General features: G+C 44.1%; 1 pseudogene; it reads left to right on the top strand.

Annotated features, from left to right (window-relative positions):
• Positions 1-288: 288 nt before the first annotated feature.
• Positions 289-4,140, top strand: LOC144805709 (uncharacterized; annotated as a pseudogene).
• Positions 4,141-10,102: the final 5,962 nt, after the last annotated feature.

The following is a 10,102-nucleotide window of genomic DNA, read 5'->3' as shown; positions in this document are numbered from 1 at the left end:
ACTCTATGAACACCTTTGCTGAAATAAATAAGATTGTGGCATGTTCAAAGGAATTTTTATGTAAATATCTCTGTATGATTAAATATGTCTTCATTATTTTCAACAATAGTAATAAATAAGATGCTTTTACAATCAATTAAAAATTGTATATGCACATTCCAGTATTTTCCATTTAAGTAATTTAAATCTCTTTACATCCGACAGAAAACAATCCTTGATTGCACAAAATGCTTAAGAATAATGAAGATAATGCTGTAATTCTGCAAAAGCAAAGTCTGAAACATTGAGTTCCAGTATTCAGGAAAACATAAGTGCCGGCAGGCTGCCGTACCTGAACATAAACTGACAGATTTTGGGAGTACCGTCAAGGACAATTCGGTGGTTCTACGAGTCTCAGCGGTGCACCTCCGTGCCTCAAGATGAAGAAATGACCTCTAGAAAATTAAGGCAACACTGATCAACCACTTCTTTTGTAAACATGTCTAATACCAGCTCTGATCATGAGGTGTTTACAGCAGTGCTCTGCTTCCTAGAGTGATATCAGACCACCATTCAGTGCTAGAGGTGTATTGTAAACTCTTTCAGGCCATTCCATAGCAACCAGCGAAAAGCACAGTTAATTGAAAGTTAAAAGAAATGGGGGTTCTGCTATATAAAACACAGAGTACTGTCCCAGTGTGCACCGACCAGAAGGACGATGGATCTTTACTCGCAAGCTTGCAGAACCATTATCCTTTCTAAAGACACAATCACCCACAAAGAAGCCTTGCACATGTTATGAGTGTGGCGAGTATTTGGTGACCTTTGCACTTTAAAGTTTGTTCGGAAAGCAAACGTGCTAAATACCACACACATACATGGAGTGTGAGAATAACAAAAGTGCTTTATCGGTCATGTTGGCCCTTCAGAAAGCACAGTCAAGAGATGTAGAAAAATACATACCCAACTCAGAGACACTAACCAAGAAAGAAAAAACATACACTTGCACTGAATGTGGAAGTAGTTTTATTTCCTCTTCAGGATTAATGTAACATCAAAAAACACACACAGGGGAAAAACCATATCATTGCAGTGAATGTGCAAGTAGTTTTAGGAATTCATCAACATTAAGGAATCATCAGCGAACACACACAGGGGAAAAACCATTTAAGTGCAGTGAATGTGTGAAGAGCTTTAGACGATTAACAGAATTAAAATACCATCAGAGAAATCACACAGGGGAAAAACCATACAAGTGCAGTGAATGTGTGAAGAGCTTTCGTCAATCATCACACCTAAAACAGCATCAGAAAACACACACTGGGGAAAAACCATACCATTGCAGTGAATGTGGAAGTAGCTTTAGTGAATCTTCAACATTAAGGATTCATCAGCGAACACACACAGGGGAAAAACCATTTAAGTGCAGTGAATGTATGAAGAGCTTTAGTCGATTAGCAGGCTTAAAATACCATCAGAGAAATCACACAGGGGAAAAACCATACAAGTGCAGTGAATGTGTGAAGAGCTTTTGTCAATCATCACACCTAAAACAACATCAGAAAACGCACACTAGGCAAAAACCATACCATTGCAGTGAATGTATGAAAAGGTTTAGTCAATTATCTCACCTAAAACAGCATCAGTTAACACACACCGGGGAAACCCCATTACAGTGCAATGAATGTGGGAAGGGCTTTATATATTTATCACACCTAAAACTCCATCAGAGAACACACACCGGAGAAAAAACATATCATTGCAGTGAATGTCTGAAGAGCTTTAGTCAATTATCAATCCTAAAAATTCATCAGAGAACACACACAGGGGAAAAACCATATCATTGCAGTGAATGTGGAAGTAGTTTTAGTGACTCATCAAAATTAAAGGTTCATCAACAAACACACACTGGAGAAAAACCATACCATTGCAGTGAATGTGGAAGTAGTTTTAGGAGTTCGGCAACATTAAGGAATCATCAGCGTACACACACAGGGGAAAAACCCTTTAAGTGCAGTGAATGTGTGAAGAGCTTTAGTCGATTAGCAGGCTTAAAATACCATCAGAGAAATCACACAGGGGAAAAACCATACAAGTGCAGTGAATGTGTGAAGAGCTTTTGTCACTCATCACACCTAAAACAACATCAGAAAACACACACTGGGGAAAAACCATACCATTGCAGTGAATGTATGAAAAGGTTTAGTCAATTATCCCACCTAAAACAGCATCAGTTAACACACACTGGGAAAAGCCCATTAAAGTGCAATGAATGTGGGAAGAGCTTTATATATTTATCACACCTAAAACTCCATCAGAGAACACACACTGGAGAAAAAACATATCATTGCAGTGAATGTCTGAAGAGCTTTAGTCAATTATCAGTCCTAAAAATTCATCAGAGAACACACACTGAAGAAAAACCATATCATTGCAGAGAATGTGGAAGTAGTTTTAGTGACTCATCAAAATTAAAGGTTCATCAACAAACACACACTGGAGAAAAACCATACCATTGCAGTGAATGTGGAAGTAGTTTTAGGAGTTCGACAACATTAAGGAATCATCAGCGAACACACACAGGGGAAAAACCATTTAAGTGCAGTGAATGTGTGAAGAGCTTTAGTCAATTAGCAGGCTTAAAATACCATCAGAGAAATCACACAGGGGAAAAACCATACACGTGCAGTGAATGTGTGAAGAGCTTTTGTAAATCATCACACCTAAAACAGCACCAGAAAACACACACAGGGGAAAAACCCTACCATTGCAGTGAATGTATGAAAAGGTTTAGTCAATCATCCCACCTAAAAAAGCATCAGAGAACACACACTGGGGAAACCCCATTAAAGTGCAATGAATGTGGGCAGAGCTTTACATATTTATCAGACCTAAAACTCCATCAGAGAACACACTGGAGAAAAACCATATCATTGCAGTGAATGTCTGACGAGCCTTAGTCAATTATCAGTCCTAAAAATTCATCAGATAACACACACAGGGGAGAAACCATATCATTGCAGTGAAGGTGGAAGTAGTTTTAGTGACTCATCAAAATTAAAGGTTCATCAACCAACACACACAGGGGAAAAACATATCATTGCAGTGAATGTGGAAGTAGTTTTAGGAATTCAGTAACATTAATTAATCATCAGCGAACACACACATGGGAAAAACCATTCAAGTGCAGCGATTGTGGGAAGAGCTTTATATATTTACCAAGCCTAAAATGGCATCAGAGAACACACACAGGGGAAAAACCATTCCAGTGCAGTGAATGTGTGAAGAGCTTCAGTCAGTCTTCAAACCTACAAATACTTCAGCGAGCACACCCCCATCACTGAACCCACATAGAAATAAACGTAGAGCTGAGTGAATTTTGTAATAATTTAATTACATCATCAATAATACTGACCCATCCGTGGGCATACACTGAAGGAAAAAAGTGCAGTTATTGTGAGATGAAGGAATTATAGAAACTGATAAAATTACAAGAATACGGGACATTCAAATACCAGCTGATAAAAAGCAGGGGATAGAAGACTGAACTAGTAGGAAAGAAGAAAAATACATATATTTGAAAAATTATAAAAGAGTCTATTCTCTGCTATTGTTTATTTAGCTACAGCTAGGAAAAACATGAAATATCAGGAAACCCGTTAGGAGACTAGCACAAAGTTGACTAAAAGTAAAGAAACATTGTTGGTTTTTATTCTGTGAGAGAGTTATAACAAAAGAAATCCAAGCACACCAGACCATGCTGCCTGTAAAATCAACACCATGAACAATGCTTGGACTAACAAGGGTATTTTCAGCTAATTTTGGAGATTAGTGATAAAACATATAAACCCAACACACTCAAAACAATTTAACAAGCACAAAATGAAGATTCTTCAGAGCTGGCTGTGGTTTTGAACATTTTATGCATCATTAATGGTTCTGTGACAGTGACCAGAGAACTGTGTAGAAAAGCAGAAGTGAAAGCAGGAAAATGTGAGCTGCAGCTCTCCGGGTTAACCCTTGCAATGCTGACATTTACCACTGAAGCTCTGATATGGAACAAATGATGATCATTTCCATCATCAATCAATCAAATCCGAGGAGACAGAGAAGTTGAAACATTTAAGGCCTGATTTAGATCTCGGCAGACGGGTTACTCCATCACAATTGTGACAGATATTCCATTCGCCAAAATATGAATTCCATTATATCCAATTGGATTAATATTTAGGCGGATGGGATATTCATCACCGTTGTGATCGAGTAACCCGTCCGCCAAGATCTAAATCAGGCCCTTGGTTATTAACAGGTTTCTGAAAGCTAGATCTGCAGCTGTGTAATACCCAGGCCGGGCACACTTCAGAAGAGTGCAGCATCAATAATGAAGGTCACGGAGCTGCAGCTGTGTGATACCCAGGCTTCGTACCTCACTTCAGAAGAGTGCAGGATCAATAATAAAGGTCACGGAGCTGCAGCTGTGTGATACCCATGCCGCGTACCTCACTTCAGAAGAGTGCAGGATCAATAATGAAGGTCACGGAGCTGCAGCTGTGTGATAGCCAGGCTGCGTACCTCAATTCAGAAGAATTCACGATCAATAATGAAGGCCACGGAGCTGCAGCTGTGTGATTGCTAGGCCGAGCACAAGGTGTCTGTTCAGCAGATACAAATTATAATGAAACTCTCCGACCCACATGCTGTGTGATAGCCAGGGTGAGCACACGGCTTCTCTTCAGGAGAGTGAAGAATCATTTATAAATGTCAATGAGCCACATGTTGTGTGATAGTCTGGTTGAGCACAAGAGTTTTCTGCAGAACAGTACGGGCTCATTAACAAAAGTCACAGAGCCTCACACTGTTTGATAGCCAGGCAAAATCACCATTTTACATTATTGGACGACAATTTCTAGATGGCTAATGGAGCCAAATTTTGAAAGGATTGTTCCACAAAAGAAATGAAAAAAAAAGATTGATTGCACAAAATAATATATAGCTAGAACCAATCACGATGCTATAAAATGTACACAATAATTACTAGCTTTTACATGTTAAAAAGAAATGCATGTTTTTTTTATATGTAATAGAATAAAAAAATGATTTGGATTTTGGCATTTGACTGCTGATTGTAAAGAAATGAGATTGCTCCCCTAAACTCAAGATAATTTGTGCTGTCAGCGGGGAGTCTGATAGAGGTGGCAGTGGAAAGGGGTCCTGTCTCGACAGTGTGACTGCAGTTAGCAGGGAGTCTGGCAGAGGTGGCGTTAGAAGGGGGTCCTGTCTTGATAGTGTGACTGCTGTCAGCAGGGAGTCTGGCACAGGTGGCATTAAAAGGGGGTCCTGTCCCGATAGTGTGACTGCTGTCAGCAGGGAGTCTGAATGAGGTGGCAATAGAAGGGGGTCCTGTCTCGACAATGTGACTGCTTTCAGCAGGTAGTCTGGCACAGGTGGAATTAGAAGGGGGTCCTGTCTTAACAGTGTGACTGCTGTCAGCAGGGAGTATGGCAGAGGTGGCATTAGAAGGGGGTCCTGTCTCGACAGTGAGACTACTTTCAGCAGGGAGTCTGGCAGAGGTGGCCATAGAAGGAGGTCCTGGCTTGACAGTGTGACTGCTACCACCAGGCAGTCTGGCATAGGTGGCATTAGAAGGGGGTCCTGTCTCGACAGTGTGACTGCTGTCAGCAGGAGAGTCTGGCAGAGGTGGCATTAGAAGGGGGTCCTGTCTTGACAGTGTGACTGTTGTCAGCAGAGAGTCTGGCAGAGATGGCGTTAGAAGGGGGTCCTGTCTCGACAGTGTGACTGCTGTCAGCAGGGAGTCTGGCACAGGTGGCATTAGAAGGGATCCTGTCTTGACAGTGTGACTGCTGTCAGCAGGGAGTCTGCCAGAGGTGGCATTAGAAGGGGGTTCTGTCTCAACAGTGTGACTGCTGTCAGCAGGGAGTCTGGCACATGTGGCATTAGAAGGGGTCCTGCCTCGACAGTGTGACTGCTGTCAGCAGGGAGTCTGGCAGAGGTAGCACTAGAGGGGGGGTCCTATCTTGACAGTTTGACTGCTGTCAGCTGGTAGTCTGGCAGAGTATAGTATTTCTATATCTAACATATATATGGACACACAGTAACCTATAAATCACTCCCATGGCAGGCCTTAACAATCCTGGAGGCAGAGTGCTTGGTTATGTGCGAGATGGTGCTCTAGCATGAGCTGAGCCTGTCTGCAGCTTTCGGAACCATGTCCTTTAGCTGTTTCATGATAGCGTCATACCATATACTCTTAAGTGCATTATGAACCTCGCTGTTAAATGCTAACTCTGGTTTGACATTATCCAAACATGTCGAGTAAGGTGGCATACGATTTGGAATACTACCCCCTCGCCAATTCTGGCGACGGGGGTAGCATTCCACCCTTCTAGAGGGACACAACATGTACAGAACCTGAACCCCGGTTAAAGTTAAACAGAGCCTCAGCATCACAAAATGGATGCTGCCACAACAGACACAAGTCTGACCTCCTGCTGCTGGGAGTCCTTCCAGCGAGGGAGGCTTGGACAAACGGTTTCCTGCCTTGGGAGGTGCTAGCACCACCCCAGACAGATTTTTGTGTAGTGGGTTAGGGAGGGCTGAATAGAATTAGACATGCCTGGGGCGCACAAGGTGTCCCCATGCATACCCCAGTTCTAACCGGTGCTGGGGCACTCCAGCCCCAGCTCTGGCGCGAAACTGAACAAAGGAAAGGGGGTGTAACCACCCCCCTTCCTCGTCCCACCCATAGGAGGGACATAGTAGGTAATCCAGCCCCTTGATTTGGAATAAAGGTAGTGTCGAAAAGTCAGGCCATAACGCCCCGGATGCCCAGGCTGCTGGCGCAGGGCGACTCTTCGTTTCCTTCTTGAATAGTTATACCAAAATAAAGAGACGGGCACTGGAAGTAGGAAAACAAGAACAGGGTTTATTACTCATGAGGAGAGCCTGTCCTTTGGGACACTCGCATAGTGTCTTCGGGAGGTGCTCTAACAAGTTCTCTGAGGTTTCGCCTTTTATACACAGGTTCGTGACACACAGGCATCCTATATTACAATCAATACATTGTATAGTATGAAGGTATTTCAACACGTGGCTACAGTACGGGCCCTTATCCTCCATGCAAGAGGAGGGGCTGTCACGCAGCTGAGTGTTCTGCTGATTTCCATTGGAATGTGTGTGTCTGATCGAGTCTCAGGGGGTGGGGTGGCCGTGATCAACAGTAGCTTCTTCCAAGAGAGACGAGTGCATAAAGTAGTGGGCAATAAACTGTATCCTCAGGCTAAGGGATGACCAGTGGTCTGTGCAAACATTCAGGCTTAGAGGAAGAGGTCATCAAAGGAGAGATATTCATGAAAGGGAGGGTCAGTGTGGACAGTCGAATGCTGTGGAAGGGTTGATCACAAGAGGGGTATTCAAGGGCGGGAAGGAGGTGTTGGTCAGGCGCGGGGTGCGATTCTTTAGGGACAGAGTCATGCGGGAGGGGAGGGCTCATGACTTGGGCATGAGAGAGCGGGGGCAGTCAGGGTACACGGGGGGTGCTCGCAGGGTCAGGGAAGGGCGCTGATGAGCGATCGTGAACAGGGAGACCATGGTACCTAAAATGGCTGTCGCGTACGTGTGTGCATGGGTCTATGCTAGGGAGACAACATAGTCAGAGTTTTAGCGATATTTGTTCTGTTTACATCAAGGGGCACTGAGAACACAAATGAACGCCGCTTATGTACATACATACTGCTAATTTTAACAGTCCCCACTTTTTACATAAGCACGTTCTATTTCTACATAGTTGATGTGATAGGCAGAATACAATGCGTGTCAATCTATGTCTGTTGGGCTCTTTTATACAAGCCTAGAAATCGGCATAATATTTAGTCGGTGTAGAATCAAGGAAAAATGTTCCGATACATACAAATCAAGTTCACATTTTTCTCTCTAGTGGCATCACGTACAGAAAGAACGTTCTGATACCTTCCGGCTTGTCAGTATTATAGGGAATTTTCGGAAAACCTAACCACATGAGTGACCGATGAAACATTTCTTAAAAGGCAATACAAAATGGTTGAGGGAGGTATTCAATTCGATACAAGTAATTTGGTCAAGGGGCGAAAATAGAAAGTTCTGGAAAGGGGGAGGGTCTTTGTCGCAATGTCTTTTAACAGAGTCCGTCTTCTTTTGTTGGCGCTGCTGAGCACCGGCGGTGGAGCTATAAGTCCAGCTCGGAATCGTCCTTACACGTTGCAGGGTGCGATCAGTCCTTTGCTGTTAGATTTCAGTCCTGTTTCCTAACTTATTTTCTTAGGGGTGCCCTATGCTGGGCACCTGCGTGTCTTTCTTGTCTTTCGTGGCAAAATCCCAGTCCATAGTCAAAGTTTATATGAAAGAGGTTGTTGAATAATCGAGGGAAGAGAGGGCGGAGTGGGGCCAGATCTTTGAACACACCAAGGGACCAAGGGAGCAAAGGATGATGAGCAGGCAAGCCCAATAATCGGACTAAAAAAAGGGGGCGGGGACTTCAGGCACAAGAGGGTCAGCGAGTCGAGGGCTTCAAGGCAGCCCTTCATTCCTCCATCTGCTGAGTTTGAAAGTTATGCCTCGTCCCACGTCACGTTGCTCTGCGGCTCCACCTTTGGTCGTCACACGTGCTCCATGATCTGTGGCCAGGCTGTGCGTCACGTCCAGCTCCTCTCCTCCGGTGATTGTATCTTTGAATGGGGGAAAAACAAGTTTTAGAAAACTGGTCGAGAGAACAGATATACATCTCAATTCCTTCCCCATTCCTGAGTAGGTGGGGGATAGGTTCATCGGTCACAGTCAGAGGTCGTCACTTATGGAGTCTGGAGAAGTGCATTGCTCATGGAATTCATCAATGTACAGTGCTCATTCGTGGCGTTCGTGGAGAGAAATTGGACCTTTACACACAGTGCAACATTATAGACAATTCAAAGTCGAGTCCTTATGTAGAGACTCGTTCTTCCCTGTAACCCAAGTATCGACAATCTTACATTTCCCTTCGGGGTTGGCTAACTCTTGTATGTGGGGCGTTATCGTCATGAAGAAAGGGGGTGGACGTAAGACATGCCCTTCTTGGGGAGTGAACGTTAATCGGAGTCATTAATTTCGCTTTCGAGGGTAGATGACATGAAGCTGGGGTTAATCGGGGGAATGGGGACGTTTGGACAGGGAGCTGGGGTCGATCGGGAGAAGGGGGGTACTCTGGACGCCCGCACTTAGGTGCGAGGGGGTGGGGCAATCGAGGCATTGGGGATTGCATTTTCTAACGAGCTGAGAGACAGAAGACCATTGACGCTATAGTTCCCTTATAAAAGGCCAGATTAGGGGACATCCGTCGTCTTACCCGTCCTTTCCTTCATTTCCAACTCGGGTTCTATTGTTTGCAGAAGGGAGAGGTAATAATATGGCAAGTCTCAATCGTTTTGGGTTTGGTCAATTTTGCTGAACACCTTTGCGTTCGAGGGAACCCAATTATGTTTTGTGCCGGAGGGGCACAATGTCCTGGCATAGGGGGGGGCTTTAGAGAGAGAGAGAGTGAGAGAGAGAGAGAGAGAGAGAGAGAGAGAGAGGAGAGAGAGAGAGCGAGCGAGCGAGAGAGAGAGTGAGCGAGCGCACCCTAAATGGTCCATTCAGTACACGTATGACATAGAGAGAGAGAGAGAGAGAGAGAGAGAGAGAGAGAGAGAGACGTGTACAATAATGGGCCGTTCAGTGCGCGCACAACACAGAACAACAAGGGTTAAGTAACACAAAAGCACAGGCAGAGGGATGACGTATATTCATGCATCATGTACACACAAATTCAGACGGGGGAGACAGCACATGTATCACACACAAAGATCCAAGACAAGACATAAAACAGTTATTGGCCACAATTATTTTTTTCTGCATGCTGCGCATACTTATTTTCCTGAGCTCTTTTTACCTGTTTCTTATCCTTTATCCGTTGGCTGCCTTTTACTGATGATTTTGATTGTAGACACTTACGCCTTTGGCAACTGGCCATAAACTAACCTGGTCGGGCTAATGCTCACGGAGGTTTATTCGAGTCATTTTAGCAAGTGCGTTTCCAGGCTGAGACAACCGTTGGTGT

Source organism: Lissotriton helveticus, assembly GCF_964261635.1.
Source record: "Lissotriton helveticus chromosome 1_1 unlocalized genomic scaffold, aLisHel1.1 SUPER_1_unloc_2, whole genome shotgun sequence".
NCBI lineage: Eukaryota > Metazoa > Chordata > Amphibia > Caudata > Salamandridae > Lissotriton > Lissotriton helveticus.
This window is presented reverse-complemented; position numbering and strand designations above follow the sequence as displayed.